Source organism: Pseudochaenichthys georgianus, chromosome 22 (genome assembly GCF_902827115.2).
Source record: "Pseudochaenichthys georgianus chromosome 22, fPseGeo1.2, whole genome shotgun sequence".
Classification (NCBI taxonomy): Eukaryota; Metazoa; Chordata; class Actinopteri; order Perciformes; family Channichthyidae; genus Pseudochaenichthys; species Pseudochaenichthys georgianus.
In genome coordinates, this window is record NC_047524.1 from 15,128,326 (window position 1) to 15,147,072 (window position 18,747).

The window sequence follows — 18,747 nt, forward strand, 5'->3', positions numbered from 1 at the left end:
ATTGAACTATTCATATCTTAGACTGCACTGTAACTTTTATCTTTTAATGTTTATTTTATTAGCTTTTCTTTTTAATGACTGATTTTAAATGCCATTTTCTTAATGTCTTTCATTTTTTGTTTTTCTTTTAATGTTTATTTTATTATCTTTTACTGTTTTTAAATGCCTTTGTCTGAATGTCTTTCATTTTGGTAAAGCACCTTGAATTGCCTGGTGCTGAAAGGTGCTATATAAATAAACTTGCCTTGCCTTGCCTTGCCTTATGTCTAAAGTGGCTTTACTGGTATTTAGTAAACCCTCGGGCCTCTGTGTGAGATACAAGATGGTTTCATCCTTTAAAATCTAAATATTAACTACAAGGTTTTTTGTTTTTTTTTAAATGGCCAGAGGATTTGAAATATTTAATTACATACGCAATGGCTACATCCATTGTAGAGATCATGGTATTTTTGGCAATATACCAATATTATATTGATATACAGGGACAAGATATAATCTTAGAATTGTTTCACAATAATGCATGAGTGTTGTATAAGTGTTTTCTTTTCCTGGGTTAAAGGCAGACTATTCTTCCGGACTAAGACTATACAGCCGTTCTAATATGATCATCTATGAGAAATCCCATTGCTTGAATGTTTTTGCCAAAGGCAACACTACCAGAACATTGCAGTATTGATAGAGTTATTTGATGTTATCATAATGCCCAGCCCTACATGATAAGACTGAAAGCCCAGTGCATAATTAAAAATGGTGCTATAGCAAGGTAGTGTTTACTCAACAGCTGAACAGTATCAAACTTAAAGTTCAAAATATTAATGAGCTTTCAAGTTAGAGTTAAATAATATAAATTCCATGTTTATCATTATGTACCAAGGTAAATCAACTTAATGACAGTAGCTATACTATCAGGAATATTGAAGGCTGCTGTGGCTGTTATGCCAACTGATAGATCATTAACTGCATCCAACAGCGGAAGATAATTGCCAAAGAGAAAAGGCTTGATACACGTTTCTTTCTAAAGCTCAGTGACAAACAGCAACACGAGGACAACTACAAGGTGAAGAGAGCATTGATAGCAGCAGAGAGATGTGGTGCACCCTGCTGCAGAACACCGCTCAGTCGCTTCACTATTTATGATAGGAGACGAGTGCGTTTACTTTGTGTCATCATTAGCATGTAGCGGGGCTGTGGCTGGCCCTGGGGAGAGGGAGGGAAGGAGTGGGGAATAGTTACATGTGAACAGGCTGGAAATGACCCAGATTCCCTAGGATCACTGGAGCAGACGAGACGCTACAAGAGCCCGTCACCAACAGCCATGCTGCCACTATCACATACAGACCTACAGCCCCATCACTGCTGCTATTCAGAAACATGCAGGCACAGCAAAGAGGGCTCACTGAACATCATCACTGCTAATCTGTAACAAACAATATCATCTAAACATACTCTGATACTGTAAACATCCCCTGGCCTATGTGTGTGGCACAGAGCCTGTTTAAAGTACTTAAACAGCATCAAGAGAAGGCGGCAGTGATGTAAAACAGTGGCACACAATGCTAATGTATGCCGTTTGCCCGGGGCAGTAAGGCACTTCTGCTTAGCAAAAGATGGAGGATGCATTGCTTTGTACATTCACTAGCTGCTCGACTTCAGTGTTTGTTGACTTGTGCATGACTAGTCGTATATCCCGGTGTAGGATTAACTTCGACCCGGATGTATTTAAAGGGAAAGAAGACTTGTACGTTGCCTCGTGTCTAAACGGTGACAGGAGGGTTGCAGCAAAGCTCTCTCGGAGTTACCCTGGGGGCAGCAGTGTCTCTCGACACTGTGTTTAATCTGTGGATTTGTGGTAACAGAGAAGACTTCTTATCCACTGACCCATTGGCCCCTAGTGTACGTAATCCAGTGCCTTTCACACAGCCCTGCTGACACGGATCGAGGAGAGCCAATACACTGCCGCATTCAGTGTGGGGGTGCACGTGCGTGCGCACACACACACACACACACGCACACACACTCACTCACACGCACGCGCACACACACACACACACACACACACACACACACACACACACACACACACACACACACACACACACACACAGCCCTGCCCTGACACACATTCTCCTCCCCCAAGCTTTTGTTTCACAGGGCATACACTACACAGCACAGGCTACTGTTATTATAATCAGTGCACATGATATTTGACCTTTTCCACTAAGCCAATTCACAATAGTATGGTCAATATGTAATACCGTAATAATGCTCACTTAAAAAACTGAAATTAACAGCAGTGCTCTATTTGTACGGAAGAGCCCATTCTCAAAGCCCCTATGAATAAAGTAATTTTACTTATTTCAGAACATACACAGTAAGGCCATACAAAGCAGGGGGCCATTACACTTATATAAAAGACATGTTCCGTGGTGAAGATCTCTGCAGTTTCTCTGCGTATTACAACAGGCTTTATCAACCCTCAGTAAATGTAACTTAATTGAATCCTGCTATTGTCAGGCAGCATAGCAGTGAGATCTTATATCGAAGGTTTTTTCTACAATGCCTTTAACAAATAAGCAAGAGAACTGGCTGGGATGTCTCAAACAAACAATACAGTACAAGTGTCCCTCGAGTCCTTGGAAGAAAGCTATTAGGAATACCTTGAAACCTACCTCTTTCTTCCCTCATCCCACATTTGCAGAACATGTTATAGAAGACATGCAATTATTTCATCCATTCTATTCATGAATACAGTCAATTGAAATTAAACTAGGGAGAGTGCATGTTGCACACAGCGGGCTATACATTACCGTTTGTCTAAGAGGCAGAGCATGAAAGGAGACATAGGCATCACCTATAGCGCTTGCACAACAACACGATTGTGTAGCTCAAATGCCAACCTAGTAATTACGAACAGTACGTCCTCTGTGTTCAGGCACAGTCATATACAGCATGCTGGAAATTGAACACAGAAATAAGGGATTTTCCACATGAAAACATACATGAAATTGGCATCCAGTGCCTTGCTTTTATTTTAAAAATCACTATTTTGTTTTCAGTCTGCAGCTGTGAAGCGCAGTGTAATAGGATGTAAACAGTTTTCTTTTTATAATCCAACACAAAGTTCCAGTTGTCAATAGTACATGAGGTAGAATGTTGGAAAGAAATTGTTAAACCTTTTCAGTTGATGTGTTGTGTTGCCACAGCTAGACTCAAAAAAGGTGGGTTGATTGAATGCTCGGTCTTTACACCTCCCTCTGCAGCCACCCACACACTACCTCTTTCCCTTTTGCCATCCTAACAACACACTTTACAATGCTGCGGGCCTGCAACATAACACCTCAAAGATCCACCTTTACCTCTATTATGCTAGATTATAATACAGTTTAGGATGTTTCAGACAGAGTTTGTATCATAATAATCTTTAGCCTCTATGAAGACTTTTTTCGATTATTCTGCCTGTGTGACAACAGCAACCCTCCTTTGTTGTGTTGCTTTCTAGAAAGCCTCCTCGATGTCTCCTCTCCTCTCTATTCTCCTCTGGTGTGGACAGTGGTCACCCGTAGAGCATTTTAGGCTGCAGAAAAACACCCTTTACAATAAGAAAAAGACCGAAATCCATGTCAGAGAATCTTGACGACACCCAAAGGTGACAGGAGTCAAAACTCATTATGGTCAGAAGGTCCTCTGGCGCCATGGAGCTACATGATGCGTGAGTCGGGGCACAGTTCACAACGCCGCAGCCTTGCAGCCTGGGCCCTCACCTCCACTTCACATTGCCTAAGAGCCTCTGCTCCTCCTAGTCCGTCCACACACACACACACACACACACACACACACACACACACACACACACACACACACACACACACACACACACACACACACACACACACACACACACACACACACACACACACACACACACACACACACACACACACACACACACCTGTCAATAAATGTCTCTTCTAGCAACAGACTTTGCTCTTTTGTCTGCACTATTGCAGATTTTTCAACAGTGACCTTTACACATAGTGTCTTTAGGATGTGTGTGATTTAATGTGAGTAGAAAAGAAGGTTGTATGAATAAAAAGAGCTAGCAATATTTCTTTCTTGAACTGGAAAATAAAGGACAAGCCAGATTCCTTTTAATGTATGTATGTGTTATTATTACCACTTGTATATCTTCAGACGAATTGAGAGGAAAACAACACGGAAGCCTGAATTGTGTCCATTAGCTTAGGAGGAATGATTCATACGGAGCCGCGACTTTACCCTGAGCTCAGAATACTTTAGAGTAAATGATCCACTCATTGCTGCACTACTCTTCTTTACTATGAGAATGAAAAAGACTCCTTTAAGTGCATTTCTTTCAATAAAACAGAAACGTTTCCTGGACTTAGAAATGTATTAGTGACAATCCCAGATGGCAGCAATATGTGAGCTAAAAAAGAAAAAAAAAAAGGTAAAGAAAAAAAAAATCATAATTTGAAAAATTATTGATTCGAAAATAATATGATACAGTACAGTACTACTATTACGTCTGGGTCTCTGTGTTTCATTAAAGCTCGGCTCTGTGTGTGTGGAACGAGCCATTTTGTGTGCACGAGTACCGGAGATCGTTGTTGTTAGCTTCTGGTGCTAGCGAGCTACGCTAACGGATATAAGGAGTTTTTTCAACATCAAAGTGGAGGAGAGTCCTCTCCTGTCAGACTGAGAGACTCAGTGAGCTAATGGACTCTCTCAGTGTTATCTCAGTGGGTCTCAAACGTTTTGGTCACCATTAATGTAAACGATTATTTCCGAGGCACACATTTATATGATCATTATAGTTATAAAAAAATAAGAGAATAAATGAAAAACAGGTATGAAATACTATATGACAGTAAAACAAGAATAAAGTTTAAAAGGGTGTTTTGTAAAATATCCATAAAGAAAAAGTAAATCTGTTTACAGTTCTGTTTCATATGGGTGTTGAGAGAGGTATCCATAGATCTCTTCATTTTGCTCTCAAAGTGCACCAGATTGATGCATTTAACTTCAATATTTAAAAATAAATCTTCCCGGGGGAGCATGCCCCCGGACCCCCCTAGAGGAGGTTAGGTCCACGCACCACCTATAAAAATAGCACTTGACCCCTGCTTACACCTATATGCCGTGAGCTGATTATCGAGCCTTCATTGTAACAGTCGCGGGTACACTGTGTATGTGCGTGTGGGGAGTGTTGCAGTAGAAAATTCCACTGTAGCGACCGGTACATTAAATATTAAGATCCCCTGAGACACAGTGTCGTGAAAAAAAAAAACAGGGGGTTTAACAGGTTAATGGGAAACCCTAAATGTTTGAGCACCGTCTATGAAACGTCAAGCTACCCCACAGCACCCCCAAAATAAATCTCTGGCGTCACCACTGAGCCTGACTTGTGTTGGGGGGGCCCGACTTTTTTTTTTCTCCAAAGGGGGGGCCTGACAGAAAAAGTTTGAGAACCACTGCTCTCCAGCAAGGTTAAAGGTTAAGGTTAGAAAATGCAGTGATCAGTGATAAAATGCAGTTATCAATGTTACTAATTATTCATATCTGCAAATAGAGCTTCTTTTCAAATATTCTGAGCATTTATGTTAAAATTGTCAACAACTCGGTGTAGAATTATATATGACAAAATAAATTCAAGGTCACCTCTTATGCTAAATCCACTTTTTCATGTCTTTTCTACATCATCATGTGTAAAGAGATTCTGAAAGAGATTCTGAAAGTTTCAGGGAAAAAGATTCTCTCCCCCCCCCCCCCCTTATCAACTGAATCTCCTCCTAGAGCACCATTGAGTTCTTTTTACCCAAATATCTCTCAGTGGAGAGTGGCTCCTTATTTTCATCTAAAGTAACAGACAGAGAATCATCACTTTTGAAACAGGGCTGAAACAGAGGGGATTATGGGATGCTGCAATGCACGATCTGTTTGGTGTTTGGAGCCAAAAGCTTCAGAGACATGTTTTGTATATATCTGAGACCTATAATAAAGTAATGAAAAACAGTATAATAGGGGACCTTTAAGGATAATGTGAGATATCCCAAAACCCAGCACACACTCAGAATGTGGGAGTTGTTTCCACTACAAGGGGCAGCAGTGAGGGATATCATGGATTTACGGACTCTTAATGTCTGTCAGCTGTGCTTTATTGATGGCTTATGTCAAATGCCATTCTGACAGAGCTCATTAGGATGAAGGGAGTCGTCTAGGTAGAGGCAGGAGAAGGCAGAGCTGGCGAGCTGCCTGATCACTGTGTGCACGGGGCTCACCACTGGACCTAGAGGGTGATGCCTCTGACAGGAGTTAGCTGACAGGGGTGTGTGTGTGTGTGTGTGTGTGTGTGTGTGTGTGTGTGTGTGTGTGTGTGTGTGTGTGTGTGTGTGTGTGTGTGTGTGTGTGTGTGTGTGTGTGTGTGTGTGTGTGTGTGTGTGTGTGTGTGTGTGTGTGTGTGTGTGTGTGTGTGTGTGTGTGTGTGTGTGTGTGTGTGTGTGTGTGTGTGTGTGTGTGTGTGTGTGTGTGTGTGTGTGTGTGTGTGTGTGTGTGTGTGTGTGTGTGTGTGTGTGTGTGTGTGTGTGTGTGTGTGTGTGTGTGGTGTGTGTGTGTGTGTGTGTGTGTCTGTATGTGTGTGACTCAGCACAGGGTGAGGGAGGCTGATGGAGCGCAGAGGGAGAAAGTATATGTGTATGTGTTCATGTCATTGCTTGAGTTACCCGGTGTCACTGAGCAGGTCTCTGCTTGATGCCACAACGCCAAACACAACTGACAGGCTGAGAGTCATCTCGCTTTCGCCACTCACACATACTCAAATATGTATCCGTGCACAGCCCTCTCAGTGCACTGTGTGGCATCAGCAGTCTTGTGCTACAAGGACATGGCCCTGTGGAGACTTCGGGGACCTTGAGAAGATGAGTCAAATGATTTCCTCGCTGGTCCCTGCTCTTCTCTGTCGCACAGTAACATCCTGCGATTCCCTTTAAAAAATACACGAAAATTTTATTTGCACCTGGACTGTCACTTTTGGTATGGGTGTTGTATGGGAGAAATACATTTACACATCCTCATTCAGAGATTATACTCTATAGCCAGCAGCCATGGTCTAATGTTACTCTAAACAGCTGCATTAATATCTGCTATGGCCAGAGGCACTAGTGATGAGCTCAGACTGTTATGTGACATCTTAATATACTGATTAAAAATGCATGTTTGGAGGGTAAGCAGAGGGGTGTTCTGGGTGCTCCTGCCAGGGAAGATTAAATCATCCTACTTAACAGATATGCTGGGAATTCAGGTCAATGTAAATGAGCAAGCTATAGGAAAACAAAGTCAGCAGTGGATTATCTAATGAGGCAAACATAATAATATAGCACAGAAGGAAATCGGATCAATAAATGTCCTGGCTGTGCGCCTGTGTCAAAACCAGATGTGTTGACATGGAAGAGCTCATTCAGATGCTGAACCAAGCACAAGCAGTTAGGTGCAATTAACATTTCACTTTCAGTCCCGCCAAGAAAATCCATATTGAAATCCACTATAAGAAAAGGGAGACACACTATCAAAAGAACAGAACACACAAGCCAAGTGTGAAGGATGTGATACAAGTTTGTTTGTGGCATCATAGGCATCTAGTTACATTTCAATCTTGCCACATATCTTGGCACACTGCAGCACATGGACACAGACAGCAGCAGGGAGGCTGAGCCAGGAGAACTGGAGACGGCGATAAAGCTATCTCTGCTTGGAAGTTGTATAGAGCCCGGCCAAAGAGATGATGCCGTTAAACCAATCAGATAAACAAACACACATCCTCAAAGCCACTTGCCCCTTTCACACCAGCGCCTTTTCAGCTCCGGCTCGGAGCTAGAGCCTGAAAAGCGCCGGGTTTTCCTGTTCACACCGCAGCGGCGCCGGCTCTTAGCTCCGGAATCCGCTTCATTTCCAGCTCCAAAAGATTGTCGGTCCAGAGGCAAGAGCTTTGGAGCTAAGAGGCGACGTCGCTTACGTCTCTCTTACGTCGAGGCGTGCAGGAAACTAAACCCACCTCCCATGGGTCGACTGTTATGCCTGCCTACAAGCAATAGTGCTTATAAACACACTTTATAAAGTCAGGCAACACTAACCAGGCTTCGTGTGATTCTGTTTATTTGTGCCTTACTTTGACCATCCGTTCACTGTTATCGATCATTGTGGAGAGAGGCAGACGTGTTGTTTTGTATTATTGCAGCTATCGGATGCAAGTAGTCAGTTTAGCTTCGGTTGCTATGCCAACATCACCCGTTTTATACCAGAGAAACTTTCATAACAGCGTTGTGATACCAAACAGTGTCAATTCAGACTGACACACATTCACTTAGGCTAAGGGGAGCTGGGGATATGCATCAGCTGCTTGTGTGAGTCGGACAGTGAATACTTTAGAGCGGCCGCTGCAGTGTGAGCTAACCGGGAGCTAACGGGAGAATAAACTCCCGTGGAAGAGCAGCCAGCACTGCAGCGGTCGGTAAATGCTGCAGAAACACATTAATAAACAATTAACCACGGCACTCTGGAGAAAAGTATAAGGTTGGAGAAGTCGTTATTCAATTTATTCTGGCTTCGTGTGATTAAAAGCAACACGATCATCGACCCGACGCAGTTGTTGTTGTTGTTGTTGTTGTTGTTGTTGTGAGCGCCGTAATGGGTGCCGTTGGGGAGCAAATCAGCGATGTAAACGGTGACGTCATGACGCAGCAGGGGCAGCTCTGGGGCGCCAGTGGGCCGTGTGAACAGAGCGGGAGCTGAAAAGGGAAACCGGAGCTGAACCAGAAAATCTCCCGCTCGGAGCTAGAAACTGAAAAGCGCTGGTGTGAAAGCCGCATATGTGAGAGGATCGATCGGGTGCTTTCTTTCCCACAAACAAACACCAATTATACACAGGTGGAGAGGCAGGAACTGACCAGAGCCACTCACAATTACCAGACGTATGGCCCTTCAGTTATAACACCACAAACAATTGTAAACAAAGTATTTAAAAATCCAGTTTAAGCTGCAAGAGTAACTGTATATTGTATAAACAATATTGTATCCAATTGTAATATTGAAGTCTAATTTGTTAATTTATTAAAATGTCACAGGTCTAAAATCTGATCAAATAAATGATTTATCATTTATTGTATATATTGCTAGTAATGCTAGTCATTGCAATGTTGTGAATATTACATATCTATATTTAACTGCCATCAAAAATATAATAAATTGCTCAAAAATGATTGTACATTAAAAAAAAAGAAATAATTATGACAATGGCTGTAGCTTTAATCACTTAATGTTGGACATCTCAAAATAAAAGAGGTCGAACATTTACGTGTGACCTGAAATGTGAAAAAGGTGTTTTAAATACATGAGCCAAAAGAGAGACAAAGAGCCACTAAATATATTTTAAATCAGATGAATTACTGCAGTGTTTTGACTACTTATTATATCAAAAACAACACATATTCTTTTTGGAGGAAAGCACAAGCTACTTTGTTTCTTATGGAAGCTATATTAAGGAGGTTATTTTAACTATCAAATATGAAGCGGGAATATTGTTCCACACAATTTATCGGCTGAACACATATGAAAGGAAGCTATTGTACAGTATCTTTCTTTCTTGGTGTACCTTGGTAGGTTCCTGACAGAATTTAGCATCATCTTTTACAATCTTGCAAATGCTTAGAAACACTGACTGTCACGACCTTGTGCTGAATAATACAGCTTTAGAGAGAGCAGGGGAATGTTCCTCAGGGTACAGGTGTGCCCTGATAGTCTCATAAGCCCCGGCAGCACAAAGAAAGAACGATGCTTTCTTGGTGAAAATGAATAGGGAGGCACGAGATGGATTTACAATGGTGTTTCGTTTGGGTGTATTTGGTGTTGACCTTCAGACAGAGCGTCAAATAAATGCAACACCGAGGGGGGAATAAAGAATCCCACTGACCCTGAATCTCTACACCCTGCGCTTGCATTGAATACATATGTGATGTACAGAGATGACTTGGGAAGAAAGAAAAAAATATCTAATTCTGAAAGTGTAATGCCTTTTTTTTTGACAAGCAGAGACACAAAGTAATGCCTCTCAGAATCAGCAGCGCAGTCGTCCCTCTCAAAGACAGAGGAGCTGCACACTTATACATGGCAATCAATAAACACTACGCATGTGAATGAATAAAAAAACACCTGTGTCGATTTCAAATTAAATCAAATCAAGTTTTATTTATATAGCACATTTATAAACGATTTTTGGTCGAGCCAAAGTGCTGTACATATAATAAAAATAGCCTACAGTAGAGACACTTTACAGCAAATACAACAGCACAGATTGTTCAGAATATCAGTATGAGAAAAACGACACCCTCTGTCCTTAGACCCTCACATCGTACAAGGAAAGACTTCCGGAGAAAACCCACAGTTTTAAAGGGAAAATGGGAGAAACCTCAGGGAGAGCAACAGAGGAGGGATCCCTCTCCCAGGACGGACAGACGTGCAATAGATGCCGTGTGTAAATCGAAGAGATAATGCATTTTACAGCATATAGACCAAATGTTAGGAAATGCATGTGTCTGTAATAAGAAGATGAATCCACGAGGATGTCAGCTACAATCCTGTGGAAGCCATCAGGGAAGCAGCATGACGAGACCCAGGCAGGACCGCAGAGACAGGTTCAGCCACGACCCGAAGTCCACGACTTAATCCAGATTTAATGTGAAAACTACTGTGTTCAAGCAACCTCTGGGAAGTGCATTCGTTAGTCTACAGAGCAGAAGAAAATCCATCCACCTTTAATCAGTATATATAAATATGTATGGAAATGTCACTCCTTGAAAGTCGTTTTCTCCGTATCCACCTTACTCTCAACTTGTGTCTCCGATGTCCCTCTGAAAGGGTCAGTGTGGCGCATGGGGCTGAGAGGCTTGACATGCAGTGACGGGGCTGACAGGGTAAGTGAACAGACTGCTAACTCAGGCAGGAAGGAGATGGACACACACTTATGGAATGAGGAGAGCGCTGAAGGAAGTGTCTGCTCAGGAAAATTCAATGAGTGTCAGGAAAATCGAAATAAGCCTAATGTGGACTCTATTTATTAACTGTATTTCCATTGGAATAAAGAGGTGGGATACAGCGATCACTGCATCTCAGATTATATATGAAAAAACTGAATTTCAAACGGCAATCTCCCACGCAGCGATGCCTGCAGGGAGGCGGGGGTTTGGAGATCTCCTGTCCTTGTGTGTCACTTATCGGCCCAAGGAAAATACTTTTTTTTATTTGCTGATAGCGCAGTGTCTCCATGAGGCTAATGCTTTATGTCAGATTCTATACCAACTCGCGCATTAGAAAGAGGAAATCCACCTTCACTTTTCCTATAAAAGCATTCCTCTTTTCCCACCACACTTAGCGGCGGTGAGGTTTTTAAGCGTAAACGCGGTTGAAAAGCTGATGACTAGGTTCGTAGTGGGTGCTAGAGGTGTACTGTAGAGTCCTCCGTGATTCACCGTGTTTTGTTTATTTTCTCTTCATTTTATTACACTTCAGCACCGACGAGAGCAGGACAAGTGAATTGATGGTTGGGTGGAGCAGGGAGGGGAGGGGAAGGGCGGCTGTTGATAAGGAAGAAAACTAAATCAAAAAATAAAACAGACAAGGAGTGCCAAGCTCTGAAAACTGGCATGCTGCAGTTGTATGTCAGTCACCTAGCAACAAGTCCTCCCCATCACTTACCCCCCGCTTCCCCGTCTCCCGCTGCGCTCTCTAATTCAACAAATCTGCTCAGAATGTATGGCTGCTCTTCTAACAAAACGCATTCTGCGCTGGGGGCTAAGGATGTGGGCCTCCGCTGAACACGCCACTCAGCTGCCCATTGACCACCGGGGCCTTTCTCTGCACACACTAAGGAGCGAGGCACAAAGACCTCGAAAGCAGAGGCAGCTCCACAGAGAAAACATTTGCTTGTAATTGTGTTTGACTGCATAATGAAAATGATGTTCTTTTTTAATTTGGGCTTGTTAAGGCCACACTATTTTCCTCTGGTCACCTGATTATTGTAAAGAAGCAACCCCTCACTTGCCCTATGGGGCGCAGAGGGGGGAAATATTGAAAATGGTCCAAAGACCTCCTCCCTCTTTACTTTAACCCCTCTTGTGTTTCAAGTGTTCTCTGGTAAAAACATAAATATGTAGACTCTGTTCATTACAGGATGGGAGAGTACGCTAGAATGAGGTTTTTTTTTTCTTCTCTTGAGAAAGGATAATGACAGCGAGGCACACACACACACACACACACACACACACACACACACACACACACACACACACACACACACACACACACACACACACACACACACACACACACACACACACACACACAGATGGGAGTGCTGCCATGCTTGCCCTGAGTCGTGAAGCATTGAGAAGGTTAGCATTCCTGGTGCTACTTCAGTGAAACAGACCATTAGTGGGAGCATCGGGCTAGCACCCGAAGAGAGTGCTTCAATGGACACATTCACATCCAGTGATTATTTGCACTTTTAGCCCACCCAATTTCCACTTTTTATTAATGTGTGTTTTCCACATTCATCTAGCCATCCCCCTTTTTCTCCTCTCTGCTCTTCTGTGGCAAAGGTGAGGGGCCTTCCGGTGAAAGTCTACGCCTGGAAAAGAGAACATTTAAACACGTCCAAGCGGGGGACAAGTTCGCTTTCATTAAAAGGTTGCACTATTTGCCACATTTTGTGTCTTGTAAAAACTGCCTACAAGTACCTTCCTTTAATAATTTCTATGTCACATTTCTTCAGTGATTTCTGTCATGTTCTATATGATTTATGTCAGAAGTTGATGCGTCTCTGAATCAGACACGGTTTCCTGTCACCCTGCCTATGGACACCTATTCAGTGATTTCATTGGTTTACGTCTGGGTCCCTTTTTCCCTGTCATCCCCGGGAAACCCTGTGATAAAGCACAAGTCTGCTGAGAAGTCACAGGTGAGGAGAAACTGGGCTGACCTCCGCTCCCAGATATTCAAACGTATACTCTCTAGGTTTCTGGCTTTGAGGCCGAGAAACAAGGTCGAGTCATTTGACCTTGATGGCGATCGGTAGCTTTCCTAACAAACAATTGAATCCATGGTTTAATGTCAGAGTCATGATCCTTGCTCATGTTACTGAATCTCACAGTATTTATAGAATCATATAGATGTGATAGCATCCAACTGCAGGTATTTACTTGCACTATTTTTTCTGTTTTATTGTGTTGCACTGTTGGAGGAGCCAGGGACCTAAGATTTTCATCGTCATAACTACACTGCTTTGTACGTATGACTAATAAAAGCCCGAACCTTTCACCATCACAACAGGCTTAACGTCCGGCCCATTCACTGCTGTCCTGATTAGTTTCAAACATTCAAACTAAGGCCTAAATGGATTTAATACTATCATTGTATATTCAATTTTAAATAAACACTCAGTTGCCAGTTTATTAGCCTAAAGTTATCCAGTCTAATACAACAGTCCTGCATCAAATGAATGAATGTCATAATGTGAAACTGTTGAGAGGCGTTGATTCATGTTGATGGTCATTTTGGAGGCTGCTGTTTGTGCTGCTGAACAATTGCATTCTTATAAACTGAGAGGTGTTGCTAATATTATACCCACTGCATTTAAATCAGCGAGGATGGATTTAATATTAAAAACACTCAATAACATAACATAATAACCAACATCAGTTGAATCAACACTTCTCTAACATTGTTTTAACAAAACCTTCATGAAGGTGGGACTTTTTACAATTTAACTTGAGCTTTTTTTGTTGCTTTTTCAGTAAATAAATAAAATACTTGATTATGTTCAAACCAATACCGTTTAAATCAAATAATATCAAAAAAGCAGTCTTGCTCATGGATTTGCAACATTAACCACAATTGTTGTATTGTATTCAATCAGATATTAATCAAAGATAACTACCTTGATGGAAAATAAAGCAAAATAACAATCAACATCACAAATAATCTCTCAGTAGCCAAAATGCATACATCGTCATATCACAATAAACAATTAAAAAACAATTTCAAGCAGAAACCTTTTAATAATATGCATTATCTGGGCCCACTAATAATAGGAAGTCCTGTTTTCTATTATTTTTTAAATTTGGTTTTGAACTATTGGTCAGACAAAATAAGGACAAATAAAGAAATCACATGTAAGAGATGATACTGTTTCCCTCAAAGATCAATCAGTCCTTTAAGGAACTTTTTATAAATAAATAAGGTATATGAAATAATGGAATGGAACAATGGAAATAAATGGTAGTTGTAGCCCCCAAAAGATTGACCTAAAATATTTCACCCAATGACATAAATATCTTTCTCAGGTTTTAAGCGATTAAAAGCAGAAATGTGTCAGCATGACTTGGTGTGCGTTGTTGAGCAGGTATAAAGAGAGAGAAGGGTTGAATAGTCTGAGAGGTCAGATGGGACTGACTTCAGAGGAAGGATCCTGTCAGACCGGAGTGGCTAGAGGGCCCGCGGTAACACCCCCCCCCTCCCACTATGGATTAACAAGTTTCAGCACCACATTGACAAGAGCCTGTTTCATTCGGTCTCTCAACAACAAGTGTCAACAAGTGAGCGTGTGGGTATTTTCAGGACTTTCACCATAAGGATCCCAACTTTGACACCAATTAAAGAGATTATATCTTAAGATGAGAGGGAAACTATAGCCGTGTGTTACCACTGTGATAGCTTTTGACAAGGTCACAGGGTACCGTGCCACAGTGCGTGACCTCCACAGGGAGCTGCAGATCATACTGGGATAAAAAGCAAATACAAAGAAATAGTCCAATTAAAGACACTGAGGCCCTTCACTAAAATATAAAACCAGTGCAGACAGATGCACCTTCTGCCAGTGAGTAGCAGGATATAAGGAAAAAATTACCTATAATTAACACCGTCCACATTTAGCTGCAGCTCTCCTCCAAAATGGCCTGTCCTACATTAAGTCAACATTGCACTTTTTAAATGTATCTTGTATACAAATCATTATGTGCCTAAGTATTTCATTTTCTCAGATTTTATTTAGGATTTGTAATAATTAAAAACATAATTTCAGTGGATGCCTGTCTTCAGAGTAACTGAAGTAGTAGTTTGACAATGTAATTTACACACATTAGGCCTACAGCCTTGAAATACAACACTTGAAATCGAAAGGGCATAAGATACTGAATGAAACTTAAAATCAATCAAATGTATTTCTTAGGAAGAGAAAGAAAACTGTTCTTTATCTGGTTTATTCAAACAACAAACCATGGTGAACCTTTTTATTTAATGTTAGAAAGGCCTATCACTTCTATGACGTACTTGAACCCTTTTATAGTTAACGAGTATTTTTACACTTTTCAGGAAGGGGTCCTATATGATACAAAAACACACCACGCTGTACATTACAGCACACATGCATTAATTTGTACATTATAAGTTTTCAGAATATCCAACTAAACGAAATATAAACTGAAGCGGATGGCTATTATTTGAAAGGCCAGTTTGATTTAAATACAATTAAATCCTCAACGAAATGTTTGCTGCGTCGCTTTGAGTGAATCTGCATAGGCCTGATTTGCACTTTTTCTCCTTTTAGCATCTCAATAATTAAGCTAATCAAATTAAAACATGGTAAATATGTTCATAGTTTTTCCAAAGTCAGTATTAAAATGGTGTCACGTCAATAAAACAGATTCATGCAAAATTCAAATAAATCACTTAATGCTCTTCAAGCAGGCCCAACCAGACTAAAGTAGCATTAGCTTTACACAGCAGGTGCTAACAACAACACACTTTTGGGGTCCAGCTCTGTAAGTTGTAATAGTTCCTGGTGTCCTACCTTAGTGTGGAGGGCTGGTTCATTCTGACTTTTGTGGAGTAAAACTCAGTGGCCTACTCCCCCTCTGTGTATTTTCCACTACTATTTTTTTCACGTGTTTTCACGTTAATTGGCAGCAGTTGAACTGTGAGCCGTAAATCAAGAAGTGCGGAGTGTATTAATGAGTCGGACCACCCAGGAAAACTATTTTCTCTGCACTTTCTTAGCGGACAATGTGAGGATACTCGAGTCTGCCATGCTCTGAAAACCATGAATGAACATTCACAAGAGCAGTGCTCCCCTGCTGCCACAGCTCCAGCAGGCGAGGGGCTGCCACAAGTAGGCCCACTGATTACAGTTATTTTCTTTTTTTTAAGTGAAGTAATCTGGGAAAAAAATAAAGATCCATATATTGCTCGAAGTTGGTCTCGCTTAATCTATTCCAAACGCGGAGCATGTGACAAAAAAGTTGGAAATTGAGGTTGAAAAATCTTAATACTACAAGGAAAACACTGTAGTTTACAATAAAAATAAATATCCCAAAAAGACTTATTAAAGTAACACAATTACGAATTATAAAAGCTGGGAAAGTTTTGCACATTATTTAGGCAAAAGGGATATTATTATTATTTGTTTTACTGTAAAAGCAATATTCATATATTTAATGTAACAGAAGATTCAATTTAAAGGGAATAGATCGAGCTATTCAACATGCAACACAGTAAAAAACCTTTTAAAAATCTGCCAAAACTCCCTTTTTTCACAAAAGAGCCGATCTGCAGCACTGAAGGTATCGTGCCAACCTGTTAAGCCCCAAGGACCCCCTCGGAAGGGTCCTTTTTTTCACGACACTGTGTCTCAGGGGATCTTAATATTTAAGAACCTATTCATATGTTATACCAGATTAACGGGAAGAATCTCAGCTAACTGACGATACAAACAATTTTTACCAAAACAAAACACAAATCTCATAAGAAGCATCTAAATGACCCCTGAGCGAAAAATGCTAACGCACTTTGGCCCAGAACTCAAGATAAAGATACCCTTATTACTTATCGTAGCTGCACATACAATATATCCGATTAAGGCTGAGGTTCCACAGATTATTTAGGTAGATATATCATCACTAAGTGATCCAAACTCACGACAGGGGAAGCGAACTCAGACATCACAACACGTACCTTTACGTAGCTTTTACGGGAGATCGTCTCACTCAATCTGATCCAAAGAATGGTTCAATGGCATTAAAACGAGAAAAAACGCGGCTGAATCGGTTAATCCATAGGTTGATAATGTTTCTGGGTGATGTTTTTTTTATTTATAATCCATAATTCCATTTTTATGTAAAAATCGGAGAGTAAAAGTTAGCTGCTAATGATAGCCACCAGAGTTATCGCAGCTTCCGGTCTTGGCTATGCGGCAGTCTCACACACACACATTACCAAATAAGGTGTTTGTAGAACTTCCCCTCGATTCCATTGGCTCTGACGGTTAGAAAGAGATGTCAATCAGCAAAATCGAGCAAGGGGGGCCAGAGATATGGAAAATCCACCCAAATTACCCCAGAAGTGTTATTTTTGTGCTAAATCTCTCTAAAAAGGTCAAATTTCACTTGTTTTGCATCAATCTTGATACAGGGTACTTATTATATGTTGTAGTTTGGATTCCTAAAGCTTTTAGTCTACCATTCAAGGGTGGTTTTCACTATAAGTAATTTTTTTTTTGTTGGACGGACACAATAATTTAAAATGTTTTACTGTGTTCAATCTGAATTTACTTTAAAATCAAAACATCTATATTGATTCTGACACTTCTACATCCAATTCACAGGTGTAACCTAGCTTTGAGAAAAAGATTATTAATTTATCCCTTTTAGAAGGGAAGATATGGTCATTTGTTCTGGGAATGTCATTTTCGAGCCTGAGACCTGAAAAACAGGCTCGGGGTTTAACAGGTTTGTCATCCATTATGAACCCTCACAAAGCTAGACCACTGGCTTCTAAAATACCAAGGTTAATCTTGATTAAATGTCTTCACAGGGAACAAAAAGCATATTTTACATAAAACATCCTTCAAGGAGATTGAAGCATGATGTTGAGAAAAATATTAAAGAAAATATTGCTGATGGCAAGGCCAAGCATCACACCTCTCAAATGAAAGGTATCAAAGAGAATAAAGAAAAACTATTACAAATCCAGAGACCACTATTTTGGCTTCATCTGCATTTCCCATTATCTTCCTCCACATTTCAAGTCAAACTTTAATAATCCAAAATCGTATCTTTAATCTTCCATCAAAATAGATTTTAGGATTTCTCATCAATGGAATTTATTGCACACTCAGCATTTTAACAAGTTCTGCTTTTGAAGCCACAATTGGTCAAGACAAGTTTGGTAGCCTTTAGGAAGCTGCCAGTAGGTGCTAATTGCTGTAAAAGTTAAAGAAAGACAAACTTTATACTTCCTTTGTAGGTTTCTTACTACATACAAAACTGGCGGTGAAGGTGAATACAAAATAAGGTTTAATTCAAAATTATTCTGAATGACTTTATTGATCATTGTCATATCTCGATATCTATGAAAGGGCAAAGATGTGCAGTTAATTCAGCTTTATAAATGCTTCTGCACAACCAGCTGTATCAAGGCTCTCTTTTTTCCTCTGCGGAGCGAAAGCCCAGCATCTTTGTTCTCTCACACTTACCCCACACACTCCAAACGTTACATCCTTCTGCAGAGAAAAAAATGTTTCCTCCCACACCTGTTGATGAAATGTGTTTGTGTGTGAGGCTCAGACAGGGCAATAAGTCATGTGACTTTATACAACTGGGGCACAGTCCCAAAATAGTGGTCTCCCCTCAT